This window comes from Helianthus annuus, chromosome 4, assembly GCF_002127325.2.
Source record: "Helianthus annuus cultivar XRQ/B chromosome 4, HanXRQr2.0-SUNRISE, whole genome shotgun sequence".
NCBI lineage: Eukaryota > Viridiplantae > Streptophyta > Magnoliopsida > Asterales > Asteraceae > Helianthus > Helianthus annuus.
The window spans coordinates 139,471,444-139,483,585 of NC_035436.2; the positions used below are offsets into that span (position 1 = coordinate 139,471,444).

General features: G+C 34.0%; 1 pseudogene; it reads left to right on the forward strand.

The window, feature by feature from the left end:
- The first annotated feature begins 298 nt into the window (after window positions 1–298).
- On the forward strand, window positions 299–7,987 carry LOC110936493 (annotated as a pseudogene).
- The last annotated feature ends 4,155 nt before the right edge of the window (window positions 7,988–12,142 follow it).

Genomic DNA, 12,142 nt, shown 5'->3' on the forward strand with positions numbered 1-12,142 from the left:
AAATAGATAATGCCTTAGTGTAGAAGTGTTTATGCTTTAATATTTAAAAATTCAAAAACCTAAGATAATAGTTATAGAAATGCTAGCCAACACATCTATTATATATAATAAATGTGTTAATTTTTGCTGATGTGTCAGCTTCTCAGACCTCTAAATTTTGCTTTTTGGCGGGAAAATCACGTCCACTTTGTTTTTTCGTTTGGACACGGGATCCGATAGAATACGGGTCATCTGTTACCATGAATTCGGATCTGTATAAAAGGCAATACATCAGAACATTTTCTCTGTAAACCCTAAACTACAAACACCGCTTTCATTCTTTTCATCTATCTTTGTGTTTTCTCCTCTACATTGAAGTCGCTTCGATTCTTTGAGGTATGTTTAAGGTTTCCATTTTATAATTCTTTGCCTTTCTTGACTTACAGATCTGCTATTGTTTCAATAATGTTGCCTGAAGAATATATTTGATATTTGAAATACAGGTATCCTGCAATCCTCAACTCGAACCCTAATTTGTGGTCCAATTGCTTTTATTGTTAATTGTATGTTATTATGAATTTGGGTTTTGTTGTTTTTTTGAACAATGGGTTTTGATAAGAAGAGAGCGACAGACAGAGGTGGTGTCGCAGACATGGCGACGACCTTTCTGCTCAACTTGCTAGGGTTCCGACACTATGTTCATGAGTTCCTTCCTTTTGAAGTCAGAAGTCAGAAGTAATAAGGTTTGATTTTTGTAATTTCATTTGTTCGATCACTTTAAAATTTTTATGGTCTTCGTTTTTTTTAAAAGTCTTTTTTTTGTTTTTCTTATTTCCAGCAATAGGGATTTTGTTTTGGTTTTATGGAATTCATGTCATTGGATTCCATGCATAGTGCTATAAAGGTATGGCCTTGATACCCTGCTATTTTTCTGTCACTCTTTCTACTTGACTACAATTGGTTATTTTTGTACACCAAACAACTAAGGTGGTCGGTTTGTCATTCAAAGGCATGAATTAGGGTTGCTTTTTTTATCAAACCAAGATTGAACAAGTTGTTGTTTTCTCTTGAATGTCTTCAATGTTTTTATCAATGACGCTATACAAGTCAAGATCCGCTAATGGGGAGTTGTTTAGATCTACATTTTGACTCATTTTCTTATAAACGGGTCAATTTGGGTGTTGTTTTATCTCAAGCGAGTCCAACAAGGGTTTAAGTAAAAAAAAATTGCTACTAGGGAATAGGTTGAGTGGGGCAAATGCCAATGGTTCAGTCATAATGTTGTTTTTTTTGTGTTTCTGTGATGTCTTTTGCAGCAACTGTTAGTATGAATCCAATGATTCGGACAATGGTTCCACCTCCGTTTCAGCAGATGGCACTTGCACCATGGTTTCCACCATCACCACCAGTGATCCGGACAATGGTTCCATCTCCATTTCAGCGGATGGCACCTGCACCATGGTTTCCACCATCACCACCAGTGACTAGCATTTTTTGGAACACCACAAATGTGCAAGGTTGCCTGAAGGAACTCCGAAACACTTGATCTTGTAGAAGCAATGTGAGTATACGATAATCATTTCTAAAGTGAACTGTTCTACTTTTAGTGTGAATGTGTGATAGATCTTTAAGATTTAGGGTATCTTGCAGGGAGAAAGAGTTGGAGAGGCTTATTGCAATGAAAGGTACCGAGCAGCATATTGAAGGAACATATGATAAAGCTAATGAAACTGCAACTGGAAGGCTTTCGAAGTTTTTAGAGAATAACAGGATATCATTGGATACTCAAGAGAAAATCTCACTAGAAGCAGCTAACGGTTTGATGGTGAAGCTAAAAAACGATCTTGAACCATTTAAGGTTATAACCGAGGATAAAACGCCATGGGAGAAGTCTGGAGCAGTGTGACTGTCGAATAAAATGCAAAAGCACAAAAGAAACAAACTTTGGCGGAAAAGAAAGAGACAACACGCTGGGGAAATGCTTGCAAAAGTAGTACCTGTATACGCGTTTTCTTTTCTTTTGTTTTTCTTTCGTCTATTAGTTGTAGTTTGTGAAACTATGAGTTTCTTCGATAGGAACACGAGCGATTTAACCAAGTTGATCAAGAAGGTAATGAATGGAGGGCTAGGGAAATTGCAAAGGAAACCGCTAAGCGTAAGGTCGAGAAAATGAAGGAAATTGCAAAACAAAAGGCTAACGAGGAGATAAGGAGATTAGAATCTGAGGTGATAATCTTGTAATGTATGATTGTAGTTTATCTATTGTTTATACACGGTTGTTAGCTGCTGATGCTTTAATTATATAAAAGAACATACATTTTTTTTTCTAATTTATTTAGATGTTGATTTATTCTATTTTAGCTTGAGCTACTGTTGATCGTGGAGAAGTTGCAAGAACTACAGTCCATCAGTCAGAAATTAACAAAACAAGGTTTGTAGTAGATTTTACAATCCTCTAACCAATAATTTTCATGTGAATGCGATTTATATAGTTGGTTATTTATCTTAGGATGTAGATTAAGTGTTCGATGAAATGCTTGAACTGTTTTTGATGAAATGCCTGAACTGTTGTTGTAGACCAGGTGTTCGATGAATTGCCTGAATGGTGTTCAATGAAATGCTTTAACTGTTGATGTAGACCAGTTCGATGAAATGCTTGAACTGTGTTCGATGAAATGCATGAACTTTTGATGTAGACTAGGTGTACGATGCAAAGTCCGAACTGTAATGTCTGTACTTTAGGCTTGGCAAAACAAACTCATTAACAAATTTTGGGTCAAGATGGGTATTTAACTTAAAAGTTTGGATTCTTTTGGGCCAGCAATAAAGTGTTGGTAGGTCAGGATGGACATAAGTAAATAATGTAAAAAAGGCGGATGGGTCAGGATGGGCGACACAAAATCAAACAACAGTTCAGGATGGGCGCTCCCCTCAAAAGCACTTAGGACGTCTGGGTTCTCTCAATTAGATGTAAGCTTTGTTCGTTACTTTGTTTTAAATATGACTTCGGTTTTAAAAAGAAGTGTTGTTTCTAAACTACCGGCGAAACACGATACGAGTTTTGAAAATTGGCCGAACTTTAAACAAATTGTTTATGGGACGTTCATGGGTCCCGGTCAGAACGGGTCGCTTTGAAAAAATGGTCATTTTGCTTCGGGTTAGGATGTGTTTGGTTCAGAATGGGTCGCTTTAAAAAGGGTCGTTTTGGTTCGGGTCAAACACGGGGCTTTGAAAAAAGGGCCGTTTTGGTTCGTCATTAAGTACTTTACGAATAATGACTGAAGAGTTTAAGAGGGGTGTGAGGTACTTCCATTTATTTGAGTTGGTCGGTTTTGCTATAAAGTTTATAATTTTGTTTTCAACTGTTGTAGGCTATGGTGTTAAATAATGGTAGTTGGCTTGAACTATTTGAGCCGTATCGGTTTTTTGAAGCATACAAGAATTATCTGCAGATAGACATAGTTCAATGAATGAAAAACATTGTTCAAATGTTGGTTGTCTTCAGTTTTATTTCTTAAATGTGTTGGTAAAAAATGTTTGTCAAAAGTCTGCTGAAGTTTAGCATGCTGCCATTTTAAAAATTTGGATTATTATTATTATTATTATTATTATTATTATTATTATTATTATTATTATTATTTTAAAAACACTTGAAAGACCGCAAGCAAGAAGGCATCATACATACCTTTATTAATTTGGTCATCCCCAATATTCCATCGTTTTTTATTTTTTTTTTTTATTTTTTTCGTTTTTTTAATTTTTTTCGTTTTTTTATTTTTTTCGTTTTTTTTTTAATTTTTTAGTTTTTTTATTTATGTTTTTTTAGTTTTTTTCGTTTTTATATTTTTTTTTTATATTTTTCTTCGCTTTTTATTATTATTGATTTATTCTCTACTCATCCTGATCTAAACTCATCCTAACCCAAACCCATCCTGACCCAACCCATCTTGACCTTCTTCTTTCTTTCACCCATCTTGACCCAAACCCATCCTGACCCAACAACCAATCCAATCCAACCTATCCATTTTGCCACCTCTAATGGAGGTTAAGATTCAAAATAACAGTTGTGTGTATGGTTGATGAGGATACACCAAAACGAACCACTGGTTTAGTAGGTATATCTCCTACAGGTGACGTTATCATGTCTTTCAATACAACTGGTATGCTCGGAGCTTATGCTACTAAAGATGAGTTCATGGAGGTTGCAATTTGGAAATCTTATTGATAGTGATCACTCAAGTGTTAAATGTTTAAAACGCCGTTGAAAGCTTTTTATGTTATGGACACATTTGTTTTATTTATATGTGCCAAACATGAATTTGGGATCACCCATAGTATGCTTTCTAAATTACTTTCATTTTTTGTTTTATAAGTATTAATTCTAATTACAAGTTTTAAAATAATGAGAAATTGGCCTGTAATAATCCCACCTAGATCTTATTGGCCATTAATAATCTCACCTCAGATATTCCCCCCATCAGTCCCACCTTTCACCGATTCGGTTCCGGTACCCGATGACATTGGCTCATCCCTACTCTCTACTCTGTTATATTGTATTATGCTATAAAGAGTAAAGCTAAAGATTTATTTAAATGGAAACGGGTCAAATGAGTTGAAGGTCTCATTTGATTGGATTGTTATGCATTCTATGGGCATGCTCATTTTCTTTTACAAATAGATTGTTTTCCGCAAATTCTTTTAGTCTCCGATGAATTTTGATTCCATCGTTGTAGAAGGACTTTCTCCAAATTTAAGAACACATGCTTTGTTCTTCTTACACTATGAGTCTTTTTTAAAGCGTTTTTTTAATTATTCACTATATGATTAAAATTCAGTGTTGTTTCAAGCTATTATATCTATTTTTCCTTATTAAGTTATTATCATTAGTGTTCAGGAGGGGTGACAAGAGTTAGTGAACAAAGGTTTAAAGTTTATACATTAAATTACCGTGAAGAAAGTTACATGGTTTGTTTATAAACTTTACCCTTATGTCCTCATCTTTTCTATACTTTGAACTTAGTGAAATGGTTGTGCTTCTGAGTTCTGATTATGTGACCATTTCTACAGAAGATGCTTCTGAAATTTAAGACCATGTTACTCTTATGTGAGTGGATGCATATCCTTTGCTAGGCAGAAAGATTTCATTTGCGGGAAAATAAGATGTCCCGTATAACCCTATACGACCCGTATAGATGGTGCGAAAACAAGAGTTAAGGGTGTGGCTTTATTAACACCCATAATTTATTGTTGGAAGAATGACCTTATTGACATCAGTTTGACCTAATTAAGAAATTCTCTGATGCAGAATTGATAGTTTGATACAATAGGTGTCATAGCAAGGGTGAAAGAGTTGTTTAAAGGTCACAATAATCTAATTTTTGGGTTCAACACTTTCTTGCCAAAGGGCTTTGAAATAAATGTCATCGAGGATGAAGAGGCCCTACCAAAGATATCCGTGGAGTTTGAAGAGGCGATAAATTTCGTAAACAAAATAAAGTGGAGCTGATTTTCTTTTTTGTGGAAAGAAACAATAGTAATTTGAATTCTTGAATATAATTATCCTACCCCTTCGGTTGCAGAAACGCTTTCAAAATGATGATCATGTTTACAAATTGTTTTTGGACATCTTGAACATGTACAGAAAGGACCTCAAGGGTATTAATGAAGTATACATGATGCATTTGTTTCAAATCTATATTTGCAATTGTGGAGATAGTGCTGGTGCATCAAAAACTATACAAAAAGGCCATGCGCAGCAACACGCGCACCGCACCATCCGGTTATAATGAAGCTCTTATGCTTTTCATTGATTTGTTTTTTTTTGTTGATTTTTGTTTCTGGATATGCAGGGGCAATTGTCGGAGGAAGAACGACGAGAGACGGAGGCACAGAAGCTGGTCGTCGGTGATAATGAAGGTTGAAGAAGTTAAATCAACATAATCTTTCCTTTATTTGGTAAGTTTCTGGTCATTAGCAACTGTTACTACGGTTCCTTTATTGATCGCTAATTGTTGCAGTTTGATTTCAAATAGACTGATTTTAATTTAAACCTAATTAGCATTGATTTTTGTTGAAATTGTTACCGTTGGGTAATGGGTCAAAATGAAAGATCTTTTTGCTGGAGTAAGAGGATTCGGGTCAACCCGCTTCCATTCGACCCACACAAAAATAAACTATTTTGATACACCCATCCCCTATTTTGCTGTTTATTTTTCTAAAATAATAGATGTCACGGTTCATATGTCATTTTTTGTGCACATGTATTATACTAGGTATCTAACACGACATTTGATAAGTATTTCAAATATAACTTTTATTGGAAGAATATTCTTTTTCTAAGTTATAATTTTTTTAATCATGTTAGCATTTTTTTGTACATACTAGGCGACTAGCATGGCGTCTCACAGCAGCAATTTCGGTCGATGATTTTTATTCACTTCTTTAAGAGGTAATAGTATATCAATCTTTGAATGTCAAAGAGGCTGTGATAACTGAACTCTAGATTTGAGTTTTCACTAGGTTGATAGATTTATTTTATTTTGAAATGTTTAGTCATCCATGGCTATTATATTTATGACATAAGGTGCCAAAGTTTGGTGAGGTTAGTTTCAACCCATTTTATTCCCTTTGTTTTTAATTTTTTCAACTTTCTTATAATTGCTTGCTTTAAACTTTATTATAGAACGACGTTGGCGTAAAAACAAGAAGCCAACGAAAAAAAGATTGCCGATACTGATAACACAAAGAAATTTGACAAAGGGCAATCACTGTCATTCTAAAACTCGACTTTCGAAACTGATCTTCGGTTTGGTTCTTTGTTGAACATCCCTCTGTATACATACATACCTGGTCCAAGTAACATATCTATTTGTATGTATCTAGGTGTGGGAACTATAAAAGCCAATTATGGGAGCAACAAGCTTACGAAAATGGAGAAAGTAGATCCCGCTCATATCAAGGAGCGAGTTGAGTTCGGGACCAAGAAAACCGTAGAAATTATATCTCCTAAACCCAAAAAGGATGAGGGAGGTGTAAAGAAAGACGGAGGATTCGGGGAGGTATAAACGATTAACCGATATCTTAATTATGTAAATTAGTTTTTATTATTCGTAGATAAATCTTATGTAAATTAGTGTTTAAATTTGGATATCTAAATTGAAATTGTTCAAAAATCGCAAAATTGAATTCAATTTTTGGTTTATATTTTTTTAGAAGGCAATGTTACCGAGGTTCGAATCTTTCTACTCTCACTCTCAACTCCAACGGCTTGGAACCTTATTCAAATATATCTATCTAATATAATAAATAAGTTTGTTTTGGGACACTTGGCATCTTGTGGTTTATACTGCCTTCAAGCGTTGATGAAATGTCAAGCTGAATGGTCGTTTTGCTTTCTGTAATGCTCTCTTTTTTCTTTCCTTTTTTTTCGCCTTTTGTGTTTGAAGTGTGGAATGATATAGAGGCTTTATGAATGGTGTTTTTTAATCTTATATATTAACTTTGTTTTTTGGGTATTGGCAGATCTTCAGCTGCTGCTGGTTTGATGGTTTACAACTGAGACGAACATTAGCTAACTGATCTACGGTTTCGGAAATGGTCAGCTGTCCGGTCAGGGTTCTGGCAACTCCGATGCAGGTATGCATGTCCCCAAACTGGTTAGATTTTTAAACTACAACATTGGTCCGAACAATAGGTATGCCAAATTGCAAAAAAAAAAAGTTATGGTTCTTGAGTTGTTTTTCCAGATTTTAGATTTTATATGGAGGACTTACAATTGAGTGGTTTACCTTCGTAATATTTTGCATAATATTTTGCAGCTTTGATTGTTTGGGAAGAGAGGCCTCATAGGGTTTCTGTGATTGGGGTTTAATGAGGTGCAGTGGAGGGCCTTATAAGATTGTGAAACCAAGTTTAATTTAGTGTGTGATTACAGAGGTTTGATGGAAGTATAAAGCCCATCATGTCTTTGAAGCAAAGTCAAATAGTATGACGGAACCAGCATCATAGGGTTATAGTCAACCTGCCATGTTTTGTAAATGATAAATAGGTATAATTTCCGGCTTATGTTTTCATTTTTTTCTTTTCAGCAAAAAAAAAGAAGAAAAAGAAGAAAGTCAACAATATGCCTACAAGTGGTAAGAGTTTGGATTATTATATTGTTTTTCAAGTGTTATTTTTATATTAAACATGCCTAATAAGAATGGTTATATAATGATCCACCATAAATAATTGTAAATGGCCTACATTTTTCTTTTCTTATTCTTGCAGCAGCAGAGATGCAGTAGAGGGCCTCACATGATTTTGTGCCTATGAACTGGATGCCTCAAGGTCCTAATCCTTACAATCCTTATTGGCACATAATGCAGTCTGGAATGGATCCATTTAGGGGCCCATATAGCAGTGGCTTGCCATATATGGGTGGTTACGGGATTGGGCCCATGGATGTTCCTTTTGGAAGCATATTTCTCCAAGATCAATTTAGCGCACCAAGAGGACTCATGATGCCTCCTTTTATTCCAACTAAGGTATTCATAGTTGTTTCATCTTGCATTTTAGTCTATGATTAAGTAATTATTTATTTTTATTATTGTGACATAACTGGAGCAATTAATTATAAGAAAATATGTTACAACGGGGATCTTGCAGAGTTGGGAATGGGCATGAAGGGGAGGTGGGCCTCTCATGAGTAGAGAAGAATTTGAAACATGTAGAGCTGATTTAAAGTGGAAGCGTGATTCGGAGATACGTGGTGGAACTGGAAAGTAGTCATGTAATTGCAAGATCTGAGTTATATATTATAATTAATTGATGTATTAAATATGATTCGCACGCTATTACAATAATAACTTGGATTATGGGTAACATTGTCATAATATCTTAATATCTGATGGTGAAGAAACCTTGGAAAGAACCTTAACTTATTCTTTCTTGCATTGTTCTTTCTTTGGAAAACTGAATAGATGTGTTTCAGAATCCATCATAATTTCTTTTGTTTTGTCCGGTTGGTAAATTGATTGTTGATTTAGATTTAATTTTGGTGTAATGTGTAGGCTTTGAAGCTGTTGGGGCCTCCTGAAGCTTTATAGTGTTCGGTCTGTGAACATTGGGATGTCGATGATGTATTCAAGACCTGGATATGTTTGGCGTTTCATGTTTTTATATAAATGTGTTTTTTACAAAGATTTTTTATTGCTTAAAGAGGGGTAATGTTCTAGATATGTTAGTTTTGTAAATAAATGTTCTTGCTACATATAGTCGACTCGACTGGACAAAGCTTTAACGAATCATATGGGGTATGTACGATAAGGAGGTTTCACACATCAAAAGTACATTTTCGGATGTTAAGAACACTTCCTTATGTTTACATTACGTGTAAGGATTGGCTTAATTTATACATTTATTTAGAACAGTTAATTTTAAAATTTATGAAATAATTATGAAACTTGAATGTTTTTTAGTTAGAAAAGAATAGTAATTTTAGTAAAATATTACATATTCTGATGTTATTGTAGGGGTCTAATGTTCAAACTACCTTACTTGTGTCAAAAGATGGTCAATAGGGATTCACATTCCTTTAGTCCAAATGGTAACAAAGATGTTTACTTCCTAAGTTTACATAACCGATATTTGTCTTTTTCTTGATGTTTTTGTACACAGCTTCTAAAGAAAACTTTGTTACCATTTTACGTAATGTCATTTGATTTGAATTACTTTTATCGACACACTTATGAATAATTTTTATATGTACACGAATCAGTTGAGAAATTCATGATTGGGAGCTACATTTTTCAGTTTAATGTAATTTAATATCTACATAAGTAACGGAACGTTTCTTTTATTTCAAGTTTTATGTTTAAATGTATTTTTTTTTCAAAAAATAAAAAACATATCATTTCTCAACACACATATTCATAAAAAGATTTAAGGGTGTGTTGATTACTATTGAACTCGTATATTATGGTCTTTTATATTCCTTTTGAAGTGCTACTCTATGAGATTTTGACCAATCTAAATGCTATATCAATTCATCGTTTCAAATGTGTATCCAGAGAATGACGAGACGGGCTATCATCCTTTCATCTTGGTCTGAATCATTCTACATACGTAGAACATTATCTGGTAATATGTTGAAAATTATATGGTAATTGTTACCATTGATAAATCACATTGTTTGCATATATTATTATATACGATTAACATTGAATCATATTATATATATCCCCACAAATTTTATAAAACGGACCATTGAAATAAAATTAATAAAATATTAATATCCTTAAAAATAGAGCGACCCGTGGGTACCACGGGTTATAACCTAGTTATAATCTATATACATCAACCCGTTCAAAAAAACATAAAGTAATAAAAATAAATAAATCTTATATAACAATAATAGTCCATAGTTAAAATAATAGCCTGCTTAAAGAAATTAAGTTTTTGACTATTTATTCAAATCAAAAGGATCAACTACAACTACCTTCTGAAATTCAAAACCTAACAAATCTCTTTCTTCGCGAGGTGACGGAGATTGTGAAGAGTTTGTTAAATCGCAAGTCACATTTCATCCGCCTCCCTTTTCTTCCTTCGTTCTCTCTCTCAAATTTCGCATCTCAACATCTACACCCGCCACTATCAGTAGCCACCATACTCCTTCGATTTTGCTAAGGTTCAACGATTTGGAAGCATGAGGAAGCTAGGCGGCCGTGACACTCCGGAACCGACAATAAAGAAGATGAAGACGACGCTGATGGGGAGTTCATCTCTTTATAAGAATTTTCCACAAATATCGGTACGGTATGTATTTACGTCTCTTTGTTTTTTAATGTGATGATTTTATATGTATTTTAAAGGATGATAGGCCTTGGTCTCTGTTCCAGTGTTATGTCCTCATTTCCTTTGCAGTTTTCTTAATTACTAGAGTAATGGTAGTTAATTTTTTAATGTGGTGGATTAGTGGTGTTTGCCAATTCCTTTTAGATGTAAAGCCTATAAAAGCCTGTTTAATTTCTTTGTTAGATTAAGAATGAAAAATTAAAGAGAGTTATCTCAAAGGTCTTGTTTTATTTTCTTTTGAGTTTGACCCATCAACGGGTTATTTATCACAAATCCGATTGGTACATATCATCCAGTTAGGGTCACATGAAAGAAGATGCACCAAGAAATGGGTTGCACACAACAAGGAAGGTAGTTCGAGCACAAAAGCGGTGAAAAGGTAATACTTGCTTACACATTCCTGTTGATATAACATATACTGAGGCTATAACATGAAAGGAGTTTCTTTAAGAAATTTTGAATACACTCTTATATTGTACCACACCAAACATAGTTGTTGCTATTTGTATTTGTTTATAGTGGTTCAAAATAAGGTACTCATTTTAATTTTTTATTTTTTAACTTTTGGTTTTTACATTTTTAATGATGAACTTCAGTTGAGTGATGATGGCGTTGTTGATGATTCGCATGTAATTCCTTTGCTCTTCAAAGTTTCGGTTGAGGGTTTTTTTTTTTGCTTCAGAATTTGTGGCTTCTTTATTTTGTTTGTTGGTTTAATTATTTGGAGATTCTTCAAGAAAGAAGCAGTTGCAAAAAGCACTGACACCAACACATCTTAAACAGACATATTGCTTCAAACAAGCAGATTTAAAGTGAAGTTTTTTGATTGCCTACATTATTTTTCAAGTCCATGAAAGTTTGAAATGGTTTATACTTATACATATGCTAGATTTGGTCTTGGTTCTGGTTTAAGAGACATAGTTGCAAGTTTTGTTCCAGATTAATAAGCTTTATTGTTGTCATAAATTTTTTAAATTGTGCAATAATTGATTATAAGGGTGCAATGTGGAACCACATAATGGTTTGGTGCTTTCGTGTTGTGGTTAAATGTGTTTGAATGAGCATAAACGAAGTTCTGGTTAGTCTCAGTTACTTATTGTATGTTTTCAGATCCAATTTCACATGACAGTGTTGGTTAATGTTATTTTTGTTGTTGGAAATTAGGTGCTATTTGAGGAGACTGAAGAAAGTTAAGAAGATCAATGGTCAGATGCTTGCAATCAACAAGGTAAAGATGATGGATATATATTTATATCTGTCCAAAAACCTATGGGTGTTTTCTGAATTTCTCTCTCTCTCTCTCTCTCTCTCTCTCTCTCTCTCTCTTAAA